The sequence below is a fragment of the Bombina bombina genome, chromosome 2 (assembly GCF_027579735.1).
Source record: "Bombina bombina isolate aBomBom1 chromosome 2, aBomBom1.pri, whole genome shotgun sequence".
NCBI lineage: Eukaryota > Metazoa > Chordata > Amphibia > Anura > Bombinatoridae > Bombina > Bombina bombina.
In genome coordinates this window covers 547,805,094-547,826,842 of record NC_069500.1, presented here as the reverse complement: position 1 = coordinate 547,826,842, position 21,749 = coordinate 547,805,094, and positions in this window count along the sequence as shown.

The following is a 21,749-nucleotide window of genomic DNA, read 5'->3' as shown; positions in this document are numbered from 1 at the left end:
TGGTTGGCGGCTTCCGGAGGTGTAACCCAATAGAGTGCGGTGTCTCTTTCTTGATGACGTAGTTACAGCGCCGAGTATGCACCGATGAGGGCCGTGAGGACATGAGGTTTAGGTGAAATGATTATTGTATTATTGTTTAATTGTATATGCAAATGGTGTGGGGTAAGGGTATAAGTATGTTACACTTGTTCACGCATTATATGTAAGTCTGAGGATGGGGGTGAAACCCCGAAACGTCACTTAGTAAATTTTGTATTTAAAAACGAAGAGTGCCTGCCTTTTCTTGGATTGTGTGTACCTATTTGCTGTGCACCCCGGACACTAATTGAGAGATAGGGAGAGCCTACAAAATATAAAGAATTTTCTTTAGAGTGGTCAATTAAATATATTGTATTTTACCTCACCATGATAGCTGTGTTCTGCTCTAAGTCATAAAGTCTTTATTTAACATCTTCGATAGAGCCAGATAATTAGTTACAAAAAGTAATCTTGAGTTAGGTGTGAGATAAATGAACAAGAATTTTACAGCTTTATTTTGAAGTTGCAGAGAGCACATCAATTGCAGCAATTTGAATTAGTCGTTAAATTAATATTCAATATTTCTGATTTTGTAGCATTAAGCAAAACTTTGGAGCAGGGACTATATATTTGTATGTCCAGTATTGCTGGTTGTAGAGATTTTAGGGGATCAGTGAGGTTGAAGAGCACCTACTAGATTTGTTCTGGTCAACTGTAAGTGCTATTTTTGTGAAGTGGAAGCATCAAGGAGCAACAGCAGCCCAGCTATCAAGTGGTAGAGATACACAAACTCACAGAGCGGGGCTGCCTAGTACTGAAGCACGTAGCCAATAACAGTGATAATATGTAAAAAAACAAACAAGCCATTGTTTGTTAACAATGGCTTGTCTTGACCTCTCCCCTTCTGTCCCAATTAACAAGTACAGTGATAAAAGTATAACCCACATCTTTTTTTTATTTGACCACACTTTTTACCTCCAATTTTGTGGCACTGCTATGGGGGCAAAATTTGCCCCCTCTTATGCTAACTTGTTTGTGGGTTGGTGGGAACTCCATTACATATTTTCAGACAGCTATTGCTTCACTAATAGCACTAGCTTTTACAACCGTTTTATAGACGACATGATATTTATCATTGACACCACAAGTTGCGACAACTTTACTTTTGCTAAATTTTTGAATTATCTTAATGATAATGTCACAGAATTAAGATTCACTGGTGAAATTGATTATGTTACAGTCAATTTTTTAGATCTTACACTTGTAAGTGTAGCAGAAACTGGCAGTATAGTCTCCAGGACCTACCAAAAACCAACAGCAGGCAATACTATACTTCACGCACAATCAGCTCATCCCAAGAGTCAGTTCATTAGATTAAGAAGGAATACTTCTGATAATAAAATATACAATAATCAATCAGATGAACTTAAATCTAGGCTTCTCAAGAGGGGCTATAATCAATCATTGCTGGAATCTGCCCAGGAAGAAGCGAGAGATGGCCATACATCTAATAAAAAAAATAGTGAGTCATTTTCAGAAGGATCTGTTGTCTTTAGTACCCCATACTCCATACATTATGATAAAGTTACTGCCATTCTAACGAAATATTTGAAACTTTTGAGTAATGACAGCTTTTTGGCACTGTATATCAGCAAATGTAGATTTGTTTCATGAAAACCAGAAACCCTAGGTTCAAAACTGTTGCCAAGTATGGTTCAAACAAACAAAGATACTGTCATGAGATGCAGGACATATGCAGGACACAGCAATGATGGTACAACTCTATTTTATTACAGAGCATAGCAATACACATCCAGACAGGTTGATTGTACTAAACTAACTGCGACACAGACACCGGACCTAAGCCCCGCCCACATGCTAGTGACATCACATCCTGCTATCATCACATCTTCCCCTTTTTCAAAGACAAAGCATACATTCGCATATATTAAATAACAAGGTACACCAACAGGGTATACAACAACATTTTGTTTTAGAACATTATAAAAACAGATAGATTAGAAAACATGAACAAATAAATTACATCCTGACTTGGACATCGGGGTAGACTACCCTAGTCCACAGTGACCATGGGATTATTCTGCCCATACTTCCGGTCACTGTTCTAGCTAAAGTCAGTCCCTGTATCGGGCCGGAAGCCTCACCACTCTTCCGCTTGATGTAACTTTGCATGAACTGTCCTCTGATACAGAAGATGGTGAACAAGAGTCTGCTGGAGGCAAAGATATATCCCCGCTATGATCTTGCTGAGGGGAAGGCACCTCTCTTAGAACAGGGGATCCCACCGGCGGTGGTACTGAGGTATCCGGTTCCAGACTCTCAGGTACAGGCTGAAGATGTCTTCGGTTACGGCGTGTAACCGTCCCTCCCTCTGTAAGGACTGTGTAAGACCTTGGTTCTGGAGAGCGGCCCACTACCGTAGCAGGCGTCTTCCATTTCTTCTCATCATCCAGTTTAATTCTGACACTTTGGCCCGCTTTCAGTTCCTGTAAAGGCCTGACAGAATGTCTCCTGTCGTAGAAGAAACGATAACCCTTTTTGGCCTCTTCATCCCTCCTAAGGACTTCGTCCCGAGGAACAGGGCCAGGCGGCTTGAAGACACCCACTGAGGGTAAAGTGGTGCGAATCTGGCGTCCTAGCATCAGCTGTGCCGGGCTAAACCCGGTGGCTTGAATGGGCGTCGCCCTGTATGACAAGAGGGCTAGGTACGGTTCAGATTGCTTTAGAATGAATTTTGTTGTTTGAACTGCCCTTTCAGCCATTCCGTTGGCCTGCGGATAATGTGGACTTGACGTGGAATGTACAAAATCATATTCCCTGCTGAAAGCACTGAACTCTGTAGAAGCGAACTGCATGCCATTATCGCTCACCAGCTCCATTGGAATGCCCCAGCGGGCGAACAAGCTCTTCAGGCGAATGATAACGGCCTGACTTGTGATATCATTCAGGGGTGCTATTTCCAAATACCTGGAATAGTAGTCGATAACAACAAGAAACTTTTTCCCGTGCAGTTCGCACAAATCAGCAGCTATTTTCTGCCACGGCCCCGCAGGCAGCGGAGTAGACATTAAGGGCTCCCTTCTCTGAGTAGGCCGGCGTTCCCGGCAAAAGGCACATTTAGACACGTGATTTGCAATGTCGGAGCTGATCCCAGGCCACCACACAGCTGTAGCTGCTCTTTCTCTGCACTTTGTAATGCCTAAGTGGCCATCGTGAATCCTGTTTAACATCTCCTTCCTCATGCTGACAGGAATTACAATACGGTCTTGGAACAGCACCAACCCCTCCAGCTCCGTGAGCTGCGACCTCTCTGGCTGGTAAGCATTTAAAGACATCCAGGCTGCCCGGCTCTCGGGCCAGCCATCTCTTATGTACCTTATAACTTCTTGCAGATCTGTGTCCAAATATGTCTCTTTCTTTATCTCTTCCAGTTTCCTTGAAGAAATGGACTTAGAGGCCAGAACTGAATCAACATACACTTTTACATCCGACTCTGTGGAGGATTCTTCAGCAGCAGCCAGCGGGAGCCTGGACAGTGTATCTGCCACAACCAGGCTGCTTCCCCGGCACATGCACTGCCTGAACATTGAACCTGAGTAGTCTCATTAAAAGTCTCTGGCATCTCAAGGGTGTTTTGTCGATGTCATAAGAATTGATAAGAGGGACTAGCGGTTTGTGGTCAGTTTCCAGACTAAATTTCTCCAAACCCACTAGATAACGCTGAAAGCGCTCACAGGCCCAAACTGCAGCCAGGCACTCTTTCTCAATTTGAGCGTATTTTGACTCCGCAGCCGTCAGTGTGCGGGAACAGTAGGCGATGGGCTGTAGTTTGTTGTCATTCAGCTGCAGGAGTGCAGCCCCCAACCCATAACTGCTTGCATCAGCACTAACCACAGTCTTTTTTGAAGGGTCGTAGAACCCCAGCACTGGGGCAGACCCCAGCAGGGACTTAGCATGCAGGAACGCTTTTTCTTGTGAGGGTCCCCAGACCCAGGCAACATCTTTCTTAAGCAACTCTGTGATAGGGTGCAAAACTGTAGATAAATCTGGAAGAAACTTGCCCACGTAATTTACAAGGCCCAATATCTGTCTCAGCTCATGTACATCAGAAGGGCTTTTCATCTGTTCGATAGCCCGAATTTTCTCGGGGTCCGGCTTGATGCCATCCCCGTTGATGATATGCCCAAAGTAGCATAATTCAGTTTTCCTAAAATGACATTTTTCTTTATTCAGCTTCAGCCCAGACTCTTTGATAGCCTGCAGCACACAACTCAAACGCTGATCATGCTCCTCCACTGTAGACCCATACACTAGAATGTCGTCCATGACGACTGCTGTGCCCACGTGGCCACTCAGGAGAGAACTCATTTCCCTCTGAAAGATCTCAGGAGCGGAGGATATCCCAAAGGGAAGTCTGCAGAAACAGAACCGACCTACCGGAGTGATAAAGGTAGTCAGTTTGCGGCACTTTGGATCCAGGGGGATCTGCCAAAAGCCGCTAGAAGCGTCTAATGTGGAAAAGAACTTCGCCCCAGCCAACTTCGGGGCTATATCTTCCAGTATCGGCAGCACAAATCTCTCCCTCTTCACTGCCTCATTCAACCTTTTCAGGTCCACACAGATGCGCACCTTTCCGTTTTTCTTTGCAACTGGAACAATGGGGGCACACCAATCAGTTGCTTCAACAACCTCTTCAATAACCCCCATAGACTTCATGCGCATGAGCTCTTTCTCCACTTGAGGCATGAGCGGGAACGGAATTCTACGAGGAGTAGAAATACTGTACGGGACTGCGTCACTTTTAAGTGCTATACGGACAGGTTTGCAGCTCAGTAGGCCCAACTCGCCAAACATATCTTCAGAGATCTCATTCACTCTGGCCACGAGGCCCAAGTCACAGGCTGCTTTTCTGCTCAATAAACTGTTAACACACTGACCTCGGATCACATGCACCCACATGGTGAACTTCCTTTGTTTGTACTCACAGCTGGCAAGAAATTTCCCCACACAATCAATGCGGCCACCAGGACTATGAACATTTGTAGTAACCTTCGCCAGCTGGGGCTGTCGAGGCAGTTTCATAAATTCAGCAAAAGACATTACAGTGATATCAGCTCCTGTGTCAATCTTAAAATCAACATTGGCTCCCATTACAGTAAAGGTAACTTTCCAATCTTCCTCTGAGCTTGTCCGTTCCACAACAGACCCCACAAAAGACACTTCCTGACCCTCCTGGTCACTGTCCACCTGCATCTCCTTAATGTATTCAGTTTTACACACCACTTCAAAATGGCCTATTCTGTTACATTTTCTGCATCTTTTATCTCTGGCCGGGCATATAGCACTCTGATCATGAGCCCGGTAGCACCGTGTGCATCGGCCATGTTGCGCCCATCCACTTCTAGGCCTTTCCAGTACTTTAGATCTACCGCTCACACTGTGCCTTTCACTAGTAATTTTCCTAGACTGTTGCACTTCATCCACAATACTCTCAGACTTCAGATCAGCACTTTGTTTTTTCACCAGTTCACTCTGGCGGGCCATCCTAATAGCCCCGTCTAACGTTAAATCAGGCTCTAACTGCAGCTTCAGGGAGACTTCAGCATCTGCAATTCCAATAACTATTCTGTCTCTGATTTGCTCTTCTTTAGCAACACCAAACTCACAGAATTCAGCTAATTCATACAGGCTGCGCACAAATGACTCCACAGATTCTCCCACACGCTGATTACGTTTGTGAAAACAAGCTCTCTCATGAATCACATTTCTTTTGGGCACAAAGTGGGCACTGAGTTTATCCATAACTATATCAAAGTTAACTTCGTCCCCTTCTTGGAAAGTAAAAGCATTGAACACTGGCTCTACATCTTTCCCCATAGAATATAAAAGAGAATTAACTTGTACTTCACCACTCTCCTTGTTCAGTTTGGATGCAATCCAGAAGCGCTGAAACCGCTGACGCCATGTGGGCCAAGCTGCAGGCTGAGAAAAGTCAAAAGGCTCAGGTGGGGTAAACTTTGACATCGTCATCATCAGAAACAGAAGCGTAGTCCAGAACTTCTGACACCATGTCATGAGATGCAGGACATATGCAGGACACAGCAATGATGGTACAACTCTATTTTATTACAGAGCATAGCAATACACATCCAGACAGGTTGATTGTACTAAACTAACTGCGACACAGACACCGGACCTAAGCCCCGCCCACATGCTAGTGACATCACATCCTGCTATCATCACAGATACCAATCCTAGAACTTGGTTACATAAGAAAGGAAACTTCAAATGTAACAATTTTAATTGTATAGCCTGTAAAACAGTGACAGTGGGTCAGATTTTCAATTCTTTTATTATCAACAGATCATTTGACATTAACTTCTATGCAACATGTAGAACCAAATGGGTTATATACCTTATCACTTGCAACCACTGTTCTTACAATATGTTGGCCAAACCTTTCATGAATTCTGGGACAGGGTCAGAGAACATATCAGGGATGTTAAGAACTTTAATAATGACTCTGCCATAGCCAAACATTTCACTGGTCTGCACCTCACAAGTGTTCCTAACTTTGGGGATCAGATAATTGAAATAGTTAGGGGGGATGATAGACTCATTTTTTTGACTAAGAGAGAACTATTCTGGATCCTAAAATTGGATACCAGACATCCCAAAGGATATTTCATATTTTACTAACTAATTAATTTATTAGTTTCTATCTTGTCAACTATATGTTTATCATATGTATATAGAGTAAAATTTCTTTACATATAAAAGGAACTTTGTTGTTAAGTGTTTGTTTTGAGCCCTTTCTTATCAGCATCATATCATACATAACTGTAACTTTAACATAATTCATATATGGATGCTGTATTAAAGGGGCACAGTAACAAACACATAAAGATCACTAATGTAATATATTGTTCACCTTTTTTCGTATATATCTTTTATATGTGTTTATACCTTTATATATGTAATTATATATAATTTAACTTTTTCTTTTCTCCAAGCTGTTATAATCCTTTGAGCAAATCCTTCTAGGATTTTGTTCTATAAGTTTTATTCATACTAATGCTTTTAAGCTTGTTATCTAACAATACCACCTCTACCTTTGAGGGGGGCTTGGCCTGTTGTGGACCATATCCCGGTCCCTGATTTGCTGTGACCTCCTTAAAGGATCGAGTTGGATTGTATGCATTATATCCTATGACTAAGCGCTGACAGAAGCCCGAAACGCATCAGGATTTGCCTTTATCCTAGACCCCTTATACCTTATGCGTTTTTAATATTTTTCAAATAAAGATTTATTTTTTACCCCCATCGAGTGCTTAGGAATCTTGTTTTCTCACTATATATTTGTATGTCCAGTATTGCTGGTTGTAGAGATTTTAGGGGGTCAGTGAGGTTTAGGAGCACATCATCTGCATATATTGCTATTTTATGGAAGGGTGGACCGATTTGTATTCCATTTTTGCCATAAGATAGTTTATACAATTTCTGCCCTACTAGATTTGTTCCAGTCAACTGTAAGTGCTATTTTTGTGAAATGGAAGCACCTAGGAGCAACAATAGCCCAGCTATGAAGTGGTGGAGCTACACAAACTCACAGAGTGAGGCTGCCTAGTACTGAAGCACGTAGCCAATAACAGTGATAACATGTAAAAAAAAACAAGCCATTGTTTGTTAACAATGGCTTGTCTTGACCTCTTCCCTTCTGTCCCAGTAAACAAGTACAGTGATAAAACTATAAACTTTATATTAATAAAGGGCCAGATTATGAGTGGAGCGCAAATTAACAACCCCCTTGAGCGTTAATTGCACTAGAAGTAAAATTTTTGCGCTCGTTAAAAGTAAACTGTTTTCGCTCTTATGCTAACCTGACAAGTGCAAAAAGCCAAAGTTACAATATTGCATGCGCGTTCATGTATTCCCTCATACACATGCAAATTCTTTTTTGCTCTAACCCGAATTTCACATTCATGTTCAAATTATTTCTAAATATATCTGATGGTATTTTGGTACAATATATATATATATATATATATATATATATATATACACATATATATTAGGGATGGGCGAATGTGTAAATTTTCGAATTTCGAATGTAGAAGGAATGTTATTTCCGAAATTCGAATTCTAAATCCGAATGTCGATAAGAATGAATATTCTTAAAAATTCAAAAATCGAATGTTATTTACAGTTTTCGAATGTCACTTTCGAATTCGAATGTTTATAATTATTTCGAATGTCCACATTCGAAATTTCAAATTTAACATTCTATTTAACAAATACTATTCAGAAGTTCAATAGTTCATGTGGTAGGGCGGGAATCTAGTAAATTGATACATAATAGATACAAATATATAATTTCGAATGTTTCCATATAGAATATTGCATAATTCGAATATTACATTTAAAGAAAGCATTAGAAATACTATTACAAACATATAAATTCGAATTTTTTGAATTTGAATATAAATTCGAATTTTTCGAATTTGAATATTGCATAATTCGAATATTAACTTTAAAGAAAAAGCATTAGAAATACTATTACAATCTAAATTCGAATTTTTCGAATTCGAATACACGTATTGCATAATTCGAATATTACATTTAAAGAAAAAGCATTTGAATATAAATTCGAATTTTTCAAATTCGAATATTGCATAATTCGAATATTACATTTAAAGAAAAAGCATTAGAAATACTATTACAATCTAAATTCAAATTTTTCGAATTCGAATATTACATTTAAAAGGTATTTTAGAATGTTGCAAAACATTCGCCCATCCCTAATATATATATATACACTGTATATATATATATATATATATATATATATACATACATATATAATTATATAAAGGTATAGATATACATATATATATATATATATATATATATATATATATATATATATATATATATATGAATATCTATTTAGAGATACATAGAACATATTCTGTTATTCTGCAATGTGAAATATTTACTGTAAATACACAGTATAACACTATTAAAAATGAATATTGCATACATATGCTTTAACATGTTTTTATCTACTTAACTGCAAAGTGCACCAATGCACTTAAATACATATGTACACATATATAGACAAATATATATGTGTTTATATGCGCATATATAAAACAGAAAGAAGAGAAGGGCTGTTTTAGACTACTTAGTCCGTACTTTATGAACATACACTAATGAAGTGGCAGCTGGAGGATCGCAACAGATCATCCATAACCAGTACAGAATGATTTATTTTGGATATTATCGCCTAGATTTAGAGTTTTGTCGGTAACGACCCGCGTAGCTAACGCATGGTTTTTTTAAATACCGCTGGTATTTAGAGATCACAGAATGGCTGCGTTAGGCTCCAAAAAAGGAGCGTAGAGCATAATTTACCGCCACTGCAACTCTCAATACCAGCGGTGCTTACGGACGCGGCCAGCTTCAAAAACGTGCTCGTGCACGATTCCCCCATAGGAAACAATGAGGCAGTTTGAGCTGAAAAAAACCCAAACACCTGCAAAAAAGCAGCGTTCAGCTCCTAACGCAGCCCCATTGTTTCCTATGGGGAAACACTTCCTATGTCTACACCTAACACCCTAACATGTACCCCGAGTCTAAACACCCCTAACCTTACACTTATTAACCCTTAATCTGCCGCCCCCGCTATCGCTGACCCCTGCATATTATTATTAACCCCTAATCTGCCGCTCCGTAGACCGCCGCCACCTGCGTTATCCCTATGTACCCCTAATCTGCTGCCCCTAACACCGCCGACCCCTATATTATATTTATTAACCCCTAATCTGCCCCCCACAACGTCGCCGCCAGCTACCTACAATTATTAACCCCTAATCTGCCGACCGGACCTCACCGCTACTCTAATAAATGTATTAACCCCTAAAGCTAAGTCTAACCCTAACACTAACACCCCCCTAAATTAAATATAATTTAAATCTAACAAAATAAATTAACTCTTATTAAATAAATTAATCCTATTTAAAGCTAAATACTTACCTGTAAAATAAACACTAATATATCTACAATATAAATTATAATTATCAGCCAATCAGATTCAAGTTCAATCTGATCGGAACAGCCAATAGAATGCGAGTTCAATCTTATTGGCTGATTGGATCAGCCAATCGGATTGAACTTGAATCTGATTGGCTGATTCCATCAGCCAATCAGAATTTTCCTACCTTAATTCCGATTGGCTGATAGAATCCTATCAACCAATCGGAATTCGAGGGACGCCATCTTGGATGACGTCCCTTAAAGGAACCGTCATTCATTGGGAAGTCGTTGGTGAAGATGGATGTTCCGCGACGGCGGGATGAACATGGATCTGGAAGAAAGAAGATTGAAGATGCCGCTTGATAGAAGACTTCAGCCGGATCATGGACCTCTTCAGCTCCCGCTTGGATGGAGACTTCAGTCGGATCATGGACCTCTTCAGCCCCCTGCTTGGGCTTGGATGAAGACTTCGGAGGCTCCTCAGGACCGATCGGTGAACCCGGTGTGGTGAAGACAAGGTAGGGAGATCTTCAGGGGCTTAGTGTTAGGTTTATTTAAGGGGGGTTTTGGTTAGATTAGGGGTATGTGGGTGGTGGGTTGTAATGTTGGGGGGGGGTTATTGTATGTTTTTTTTTTACAGGGAAAAGAGCTGAATTCTTTGGGGCATGCCCCGCAAAAGGCCCTTTCCAGGGCGTGTAAGGTAAAAGAACTTTTCTATTTTAATTTTAGAATAGGGTAGGGCATTTTTTTATTTTGGGGGTCTTTGTTATTTTATTAGGGGGCTTAGAGTAGGTGTAATTAGTTTAAAATTGTTGTAATATTTTTCTAATGTTTGTAAATATTTTTTTATTTTTTGTAACTTAGTTCTTTTTTATTTTTCGTACTTTAGTTTATTTAATTGTATTTATTTGTAGGTATTGTATTTAATTAATTCATTGATAGTGTAGTGTTAGGTTTAATTGTAGATACTTGTAGGTATTTTATTTGATTTATTTATTGATAGTGTAGTGTTAGGTTTAATTGTAACTTAGGTTAGGATTTATTTTACAGGTAATTTTGTAATTATTTTAACTAGGTAGATATTAAATAGTTATTAACTATTTAATATCTATTGTACCTGGATAAAATAAATACAAATTTGCCTGTAAAATAAATATTAATCCTAAAATAACTACAATATAATTATAATTTATATTGTAGATATATTAGGGTTTATTTTACAGGTAAGTATTTAGCTTTAAATAGGAATAATTTATTTAATAAGAGTTAATTTATTTTGTTAGATTTAAATTATATTTAATTTAGGGGGGTGTTAGGGTTAAGGTTAGACTTAGCTTTAGGGGTTAATAAATGTATTAGAGAAGCGGTGAGGTCTGGTCGGCAGATTAGGGGTTAATACTTGAAGTTAGGTGTCGGTGATGTTAGGGAGGGCAGATTAGGGGTTAATACTATTTATTATAGGGTTATTGAGGCGGGAGTGAGGCGGATTAGGGGTTAATACATTTATTATAGTAGCGGTGAGGTCCGGTCGGAAGATTAGGGGTTAACAATTGTAGGTAGGTGGAGGCGACGTTGGGGGCGGCAGATTAGGGGTTAATAAATATAATATAGGGGTCGGCAGTGTTAGGGGCAGCAGATTAGAGGTTCATAGGGATAACGTAGGTTGCGGCGGTGTACGGAGCGGCAGATTAGGGGTTACAAAATTTTAATAGAGTGGCGGCGATGTGGGGGGGCCTCGGTTTAGGGGTGCATAGGTAGTTTATGGGTGTTAGTGTACGTTAGAGCACAGTAGTTAAGAGCTTTATAAACCGGCGTTAGCCCAAAAAGCTCTTAACTACTGACTTTTTTCTGCGGCTGGAGTTTTGTCGTTAGATTTCTAACGCTCACTTCAGCCACGACTCTAAATACCGGCGTTGAAAGATCCCATTGAAAAGATAGGATACGCAAATGGCGTAGGGGGATCTGCGGTATGGAAAAGTTGCGTCTGCAAAGTTAGCGTTAGACCCTTTCCTGACTGACTCTAAATACCAGCGGTAGCCCAACACCAGCGTTAGGAGCCTCTAACGCTGGTTTTGACGGCTAACGCCAAACTCTAAATCTAGCCGTATGTTTTTGTAAGACTTGAGTTGGGCACATCTCGCCTATGGACTTTGAGTCTTTTCTTATATATACATATATGTCTATAAATACATATATGCACATATAAATACATATATACACATATAAATACATATATACACATATACACACACACACATATATATATATATATATATATATATATATATATGCCTTTATTTTCTAAACCCTGAGACCTCAAATCTTTGAGTCTTTATACATTTGTGTGCAATATTTTTTTTTAATATTTTTTATTAGCTAGTGTTATTATGAGTGTAACTATCATTTGTAATGTATTTTTGATGTGTTTTGTACAACTTTTTAGTTTTGCAAACCAGTTAGCTAGAGCTCTAAAGTTGCAGTAATCATTCTAGCATAAATCACAATTGCGCTCAAGTGATCGTATTTACTTATAACTCGTAATGCAAGCGGTAAGCCTTCTGAGCTCAAACACTCGCAATAAACCCCTGATTGCTTGGGGCACAAACGTTTGTGCTCCACTCGTAATCCAGCCCTAAGTGTTTTTATATTTTTAATACATTTCATTTTAATAAAGTTTATTTTTTATAATTTTATATTAACAAACGGCTAGATTTAGAGTTTGGCGTTAGCCGTCAAAACCAGCGTTAGAGGCTCCTAACGCTGGTTTTGGGCTACCGCTGGTATTTGGAGTCAGTCAGGAAAGGGTCTAACGCTCACTTTGCAGCCGCAACTTTTCCATACCGCAGATCCCCTTATGTCAATTGCGTATCCTATCTTTTCAATGGGATCTTTCTAACACTGGTATTTAGAGTCGTGGCTGAAGTGAGCGTTAGAAATCTAACGACAAAACTCCAGCCGCAGAAAAAAGTCAGTAGTTAAGAGCTTTCTGGGCTAACGCCGGTTTATAAAGCTCTTAACTACTGTGCTCTAAAGTACACTAACACCCATAAACTACCTATGTACCCCTAAACCGAGGCCCCCCCACATCGCCGCAACTCTATTAAAAAAATTTAACCCCTAATCTGCCACTCCGGACACCGCTGCCACCTACGTTATCCCTATGTACCCCTAATCTGCTGCCCCTAATACTGCTGACACCTACATAATATTTATTAACCCCTAATCTGCCGCCCCCGCTATCGCTGACACCTGCATATTTTTTTAACCCCTAATCTGCCGCTTTGTACACCTCCGCAACCTACATTATACCTATGTACCCCTAATCTGCTGCCCCTAACACAGTCGACCCCTATATTATATTTATTAACCCCTAATCTGCCGCCCCCAACGTCGCCTCCACCTACCTACAATTATGAACCCCTAATCTGCCGACTGGACCACACCGCTACTATAATAAATGTATTAACCCCTAAAGCTAAGTCTAATCCTAACCCTAACACCCCCCTAACTTAAATATAATTTAAATCTAACGAAATAAATTAACTATTATTAAATAAATTATTCCTATTTAAAGCTAAATACTTACCTGTAAAATAAATCCTAATATAGCTACAATATAAATTATATTTATATTGTAGCTATTTTAGGATTAATATTTATTTTACTGGCAACTTTGTAATTATTTTAACCAGGTACAATAGCTATTAAATAGTTAATAACTATTTAATAGTTACCTAGTTAAAATAATTACAAAATTACCTGTAAAATAAATCCTAACCTAAGTTACAATTAAACCTAACACTACACTATGAATAAATAAATTAAATAAAATACCTACAATTATCTACAATTAAACCTAACACTACACTATCAATAAATAAATTAAATAAAATACCTACAATTACCTACAATTAAACCTAACACTACACTATCAATAAATTAATTAAATACAATACTTACAAATAAATACAATGAGATAAACTAACTAAAGTACAAAAAATAAAAAAGAACTAAGTTACAAAAAATAAAAAAAAATATTTACAAACATTAGAAAAATATTACAACAATTTTAAACTAATTACACCTACTTTACTAGGTAAAGGTACTTTAGTTAGTTTATTTCATTGTATTTATTTGTAGGTATTGTATTTAATAAATTTATTGATAGTGTAGTGTTAGGTTTAATTGTAGATAATTGTAGGTATTTTATTTAATTTATTTATTGATAGTGTAGTGTTAGGTTTAATTGTAACTTAGGTTACAATTTATTTTACAGGTAATTTTGTAATTATTTTAACTAGGTAACTATTAAATAGTTATTAACTATTTAATAGCTATTGTACCTGGTTAAAATAATTACAAAGTTGCCTGTAAAATAAATATTAATCCTAAAATAGCTACAATATAATTATAATTTATATTTTAGCTATATTAGGATTTATTTTACAGGTAAGTATTTAGCTTTAAATAGGAATAATTTATTTAATAATAGTTAATTTATTTCGTTAGATTTAAATTATATTTAAGTTAGGGGGGTGTTAGGGTTAGACTTAGCTTTAGGGGTTAATACATTTATTATAGTAGCGGTGTGGTCCGGTCCGCAGATTAGGGGTTAATAAGTGTAGGTAGGTGGAGGCGACATTGGGGTGGCAGATTAGGGGTTAATAAATATAATATAGGGGTTGGCTGTGTTAGGGGCAGCAGATTAGGGGTACATAGGTATAATGTAGGTTGCGGCAGTGTACGGAGCGGCAGATTAGGGGTTAATAATAATATGCAGGGGTCAGCGATAGCGGGGCGGCAGATTAGGGGTTAATAAATATAATATAGGGGTCGGCGGTGTTAGGGGCAGCAGATTAGGGGTACATAGGGATAATGTAGGTTGCGGCGGTGTACGGAGCGGCAGATTAGGGGTTAATAATAATATGCAGGGGTCAGCGATAGCGGGGGTGGCAGATTAGGGGTTAATAAGTGTAAGGTTAGGGGTGTTTAGACTCGGGGTACATGTTAGGGTGTTAGGTGCAGACTTAGGAAGTGTTTCCCCATAGGAAACAATGGGGCTGCGTTAGGCGCTGAACGCTGCTTTTTTGCAGGTGTTAGGTTTTTTTTCAGCTCAAACTGTCCCATTGTTTCCTATGGGGGAATTGTGCACGAGCACGTTTTTGGAGCTGGCCGCGTCCGTAAGCACCGCTGGTATCGAGAGTTGAAGTGGCGGTAAATATGCTCTACGCTCCCTTTTTTGGAGCCTAACGCAGCCATTTTGTGAACTCTAAATACCAGCGGTATTTAAAAGGTGCGGGGAAAAAAAAGCACGTGTAGCTAACGCACCCCTTTGGCCGCAGAACTCTAAATCTAGCCAAAAGTGTTTTTTTTTTTTTTTTTTTACCAATGCATTTTATTTTCTTAACTTGACTGTAAAAGAGTTAAACATTATGGGCAATTTTACAAATGGAACACTATTTAACTCTCCCACTCCAGCTTTAACTTCACTAGAAGTAAACTTTTGTAAGTAAACTGTTTTCACTCGTGCAATAACCTGATGCAAGTAAAAACCCGAACTTAGAATATTGTATGCACGATAATCTATTCCCCCTATAGAAGTCAATGGAGTAAAAAAGTGAAGAAAAAAAACCTAACATCCTACTTGTGCACAAACCCAATCACATATTCTCAAGGGAGCTAATCCGACATGAAAATATTAATATTTCCCATTCCAATGTTCTTCACATAGAAGAATATGTTCTATTTATTCATAAATACATATATTTCGGTAACTATAGCCAAGATAATCCTCTTTTCGTTTATGCACAACAGTTAGCATGCACTCCTTTGTTTAAGGAGCAGCAGTGCTCTGCTGGGATCTAGCAGAACACATCTGGTGAAGAAATGACAAGAGGCATCTGTGTGCAGCCACCAAACAGCAGCTAGTTCCCAGTAGTGCATTTCTACTTCTGAGCCTACCTAGGTATGCTTTTCAACAAAGGAATAGAATAAAGCACCTTAGTTAATCGAAGTAAATTAGAAAGTTGTTTAAAACAGCATGCTCTCTGACTCATGAAATTTTAATTGTATGTTTATTGTCATTTTAATTTTTGTATTACTATTTTCTATGAAATAGTTAAAAAGGTTTTGGTACCAAAGTATCACTATTTTGACATCATCCAAAGTAAAAAACAAATGTTTTTGCATAATATATCTTTTTTTAAAAACACCCATTTATCTACCATTTATTATAGCCCAGCAAATACTATGTTTATCTTTAGTGATTATAAACAATTGCCTTTCCACAGAACTACATGTTTGGATAGTGCTGTTAGAACCCTGGGAAAGATAATTTTAGAAACATCTATTGTATGTTATTCTCTTTCTGTTGTACAAATGATCTCACTCTGTGTTTATAACCTACTGCAGATTTCCCCTCTTACAGAGCAATGTGCTCCTATCTGTGTTACTGAAAAAAATTAGATCATTTACTGCATACAAATATACAAAGTTATATATCATGTAATGTAGTGCATATTAACTATTTAGGATTGCAAAATGGTGCCTGATATATTTCCAGAATACACATTTTACAAACAATACAGAGTGATACTGCGTTTGTTATTAAAATAACATCAATCAAGTTGGCACCTTTATTGTCTGAGTAGGAGTTGCATGTGACTAGTTTATTCAAGGCAATCAAAAGCTGATTAATAAATATTTACAGAGCAACTTTAGTACTGAACGTTCTTTGATATAAACTTCTTTTTAAGTTAATATAATTTGTCATTAGCAAGTAACAAAATTAAGTATAATAAGAATGTATCTAAAATAGTCTTTCCCGTATCTTTAAAAGAAAAGAAAGTCATACATTGAATTTTGTCTTGATCTAAAATAAATCAGAATTAATCCCTGAGTAGTACTTAGTTTTAAAAATGTTTTTACTCCTAAAATATACTAATAAACTTGTCAAATATAAATCCTTTAGCAAATAGGCTGTCATATTTTTATTATTCTGAAAACCATAATGTAAAAAGCTGTAGCTATATGAGACAAACTAAGTGCAAGAGACCGGAAGGGGCGGAGCTACACGTGGGAGTGTGCAGCACTGGTGCTCTAAGAGGGCCGGAGCACGAATTTCCACCACCGGCAAGCACTGCATTCTCTTGTCGTTTCAATCTTGGCATTTTTTTGTTTTGTTTTTTGCTCTCTCTCCTCTCTTCTCCCCTCTTGCTCTGCTGATATTTTATATACTTAATACCTTAAGGTAAAATAAAAGATAACTTTAGAATTGCCTCCTGGAATGTTGGTGGCATCTCTTCCCCCTTAAAGCACAAGAGTATATTGAACTTACTTAAAAAAACATAATCCTGATATTGCCTTATTACAGGAGATTCATTTAAAGCTACAGGAGATAACCAAATTAAAAACCCACTGGGTAGGGGAGGTGATAGCTGCACCCTGTAACTCAAGGAAAAAGGGAGTTACTTTCTTAATCAATAAAAATGTAAAATACAAGATTCTTGCACAAGAACTTGATGTAGACGAAAGGTATATTATTCTCCAATTAGAGATTGAAGGTCTGAAATTAGTAATTTGTAATCTATACGGCCCTAATAAACCTGATAGAGTATTTTGGGACAACCTTCAGATTAAATTACTGCAGTTTTGCTCAGAATATTTGGTAGTTGCTGGAGATTTTAATGCAGTCTTGTTTCCTACCTTAGAAATTCTTAGAAATTTTTGTTCTACCCTAGGCTTAAAGGATATCTGGAGCAGCAGTCGCCAACCAGTGGTCCATGGACCATTGGTGGTCCATGAGAAGATGTTGGTGGTCCTTAACACCATCAAGAAGGAATTAATCTCCTCTGATGGTGTCAATCCATCACGCCGCAACTCCCTACAGTGCCTGGCTGGACATCAGTGAAAACCGACGGAGGAGGAGTTAAATTACAATCTCCCTACCCACAATGCGTAGTACTGCGCAACTTGTGTAGCTAGATTATATTTTTAACTCCTCTCGCCTGGCGCACTGCTCAGAGGAAGATGCTTCCATTCTAAAGCCAGCAGAGGTTGGTATAGTCTTGGCTTGAAATAGTGTAATTTAAGTATATAAAAAAAGAAAATCTTAAAAAAAAATATCTCCTATATTTCATTTATTTTCTTCCCTTTACCTGTCTCTTTGTAGTAGTTTCCCTAATTCCTTCAGATGGACTTACATCACTGTTTGTCTTCCTCCCCTCCATCTTCTTTTTTTTTTTTTAAATAATTATTTTTCATTCTAATAATTTTATTCCTCCTGAATTCCAGTAATTGCCATCCAGCAGATCAGCCATATCCCACCAGTATTATAGTTATTGCCAGTAATATCAGTCGTGGTTAGCTCACATCCATATTGATAGCTTTCTGATATAAACTTAAATTATGACTCCAATGTCTGTCCATTATCATAAAGAGTTTTGAATAATTCCTAACTGGGTAGGCAACTTGGAAGTCTTGTGGTCCTTTTAAACATTATTCTTTTTTTTCCCACTTTCTGCCTCTCTGTTTCCAGCATGCTTAAAAGTTGGCACTCAAGCTTTATCTATACAGATACATTATGTAAACTTAGCTATGGTTATACTAGTTATGTACAGTATGCATGTGTGTATATATATGTGTGTGTATATGTGTGTATATATGTGTGTATATATGTGTGTGTATATGTGTGTATATATGTGTTTATATATGTGTGTGTATATGTGTGTATATATGTGTGTGTATATGTGTGTATATATGTGTGTATATATGTGTGTGTATATGTGTGTATATATGTGTGTGTATATGTGTGTATATATGTGTGTGTATATGTGTGTATATATGTGTGTGTATATGTGTGTATATATGTGTGTGTATATGTGTGTATATATGTGTGTGTATATATGTGTATATATGTGTGTGTATATGTGTGTATATATGTGTGTGTATATGTGTGTGTATATATATATATATATATATATATATATATATATATATATATATATATATATATATATATATATATATATATATATATATATATATAGTAATGGTAGGATTTAACAGGATCTATTTTTACAGAAAACAACATTTATTACATATATCTAAATAAATGTATGTCATGTAACAAACTTTATGTATAGGTGTGTAACTCAGAGCAGGAAATAATAAATCATAACTAGTTAAATAATTCACTATAAAGAGCATTTATTATACTGTCATGAGTTTTGAGGGTTAAAATCATTTAACTCCCAAACGCCACTACAATGTCAGCTTAAGGTAACAATTGTTACAAAACAAATAGCGAATGGTTAATGAATTAGGGGAACAAACAAAAGGGAGTATCAGTGAGAGTAACATATAGCTGCTCATATAACTGAATTAGGAGCTGTACCAATGAAAAAAAAAACAATACTGCCACATATGGATATAAATACTCACAGAAAATAAAATAAGATTAAAGGGACAGTTCGCCCAAAAACTTTCACCCCTTCAAATTATTCCCAATGATCCTTTTTACCTTCTAGAGTGTATTAAGTTGGTTGCGAGTAGCTCCTTTACTTGTATTTCAGCATTTGAAATAGCTGATTTAGCTTGTGGTTTCCCAACCTATACTGAAAGTTTTGATACTGGAGTATATGCTATTGACAAGCCTAAGTAAACACAGTCAGCAGAAGAAGTTACACTCTCAGTGGGATGGAGGATAGTTAAGTAATAAAATGATAATAATGAGCTATGGTGCTCCAGACAAATATAAGATAAGGAAGCAAGTCTGTGTACATAAAAGTGATAACATAATGAGATCTAATATTACCTTAAGTTCAACCCCTTGTAATAGGCTGTGGTTTCAAAGCACAAAACCAGCTACTTCAGATACACAAATAAACCCGAAAATGCAATTTCTCAAATATTGTATACTCTGCAGGTAGTATAATCAGTCATGTAAAATACATTAATGGAAAAACAATTTTACAGTGTACTGTCCCTTTAACTGCAGTAATGAGAGCAATGGTACATATGAAAGTTGGTAAGCATGCTACTTACAGTCCTTGAATAGCAGCTGATACGGTACCGTAGTTGGAGGTCAGACTGTGGAAGTACTCTGTGATTCACAGCACCAGAACAGCAATGAGATGAGATCCAGATTCTAATGCAGGTAACAGTGAGAGGAAAGTCAGTTGATGAAACACACTGAAGATAAGATGTTACTGCTGAGACTAATCAGCTTAGATACAAGGAAACTTTAAACAAGATTCAAGTCTATTATAAACAAGGTAGTAATCCACAAGTAGATTTAGTAGTTTCTCAAACAAATTTGCTATAGTAAAAGGCAAAAAGGTTTAGACTCTTATAAGCATTGCAACTAATAGTACCAGCAAACAAACAATACCAAGCAAAACGGGGAGTGTTTAGAGAGCTTTTATAGGGAAACACAGCTATAAAGGACCTGCCCCAAATTAGGTACAGGAACCTGACATATATATTTAATATATATAGATATATATATATATATATATATATATATATATAATTTCGTGTTAGTGGTCCACGGGATTCAAAATTGTGAGTTTAGTGGGTCCTGAGGTCCAAAAGGTTGGTGACCCCTGATCTGGAGGATTGAAAACCAAAACACCAAGATGTATACATGCAAATCTAAATCACATCAGACTATGTCTTGACTGGATGTATTATTTGTTTCTGATAAAATTATGGACCTAAAGTCTAAAACGGATATCAAGGAAATTCCCTTGTCAGACCATAAATATAGAACAAAATCACCTGTATTAGGACTGAACACATCCGCAGGACGATTGGTGCAGGTAAAAACACAAACTTTATTGTAAGTAGTACAACAATCACAGGGTGCAAACAAGCTCAGGAGTGAATTGAGAACAACTGAAACGTCCAACGCGTTTCCTGCCCGTAGGCACTTCGTCAGGGACTAAACATATTGATACACACACAGCTTAAAAAGACTCATCTCTCTTACGTCACAATATAAACACCTGCTCATTATTATTAAAGGGACAGCGAATAACAACAGGCAGAGAATCGTTACTAAGGAGCATGAGAGATATCCAAATACACTTGTAATACAAGTCAAAATCATATCTTATGTAATAACTGTGTATAAATCTTGTATCGGCAACAGTAACATATGAAAAATACAATACAAATGACTTGATTAAACAGTGATAGACAATAATAAACAATTGGATCTTGGTATTCCCTGATGTTATCGCCAACCAAATAGTAATAGATGAGCATTAATAACAACTTTTTTTTAAAAGCTAAGAAAATATAATGTTATTGTTCTTAAGGATGTTGAAGGGACTCAAAAAAGGATTATTAGACCACATATAATTGCAAAACATGTATATAGTATTGACACAATAAAGAAATATATATATAAATGCAATATTGATATAATGAAGTATGACATGTGAAGCCAGCTATTCTACACCCGTCCACTATAGGATGTGAGAAAAGGATATTGATACAGACCAAGCTAAGGCACCTCTGACCCAGCATCTACAACCCAGACTGCATGAACCAAAGTTTCTGGACCTGAAATTATCAAATTCAATTTATTTGTCAAATTCAGCAAAAAGAAGAGAAGCAAATCCTCCAAAATAACTATCCAGTGTCTGTGATTAAGTTTCTACATGCAATTA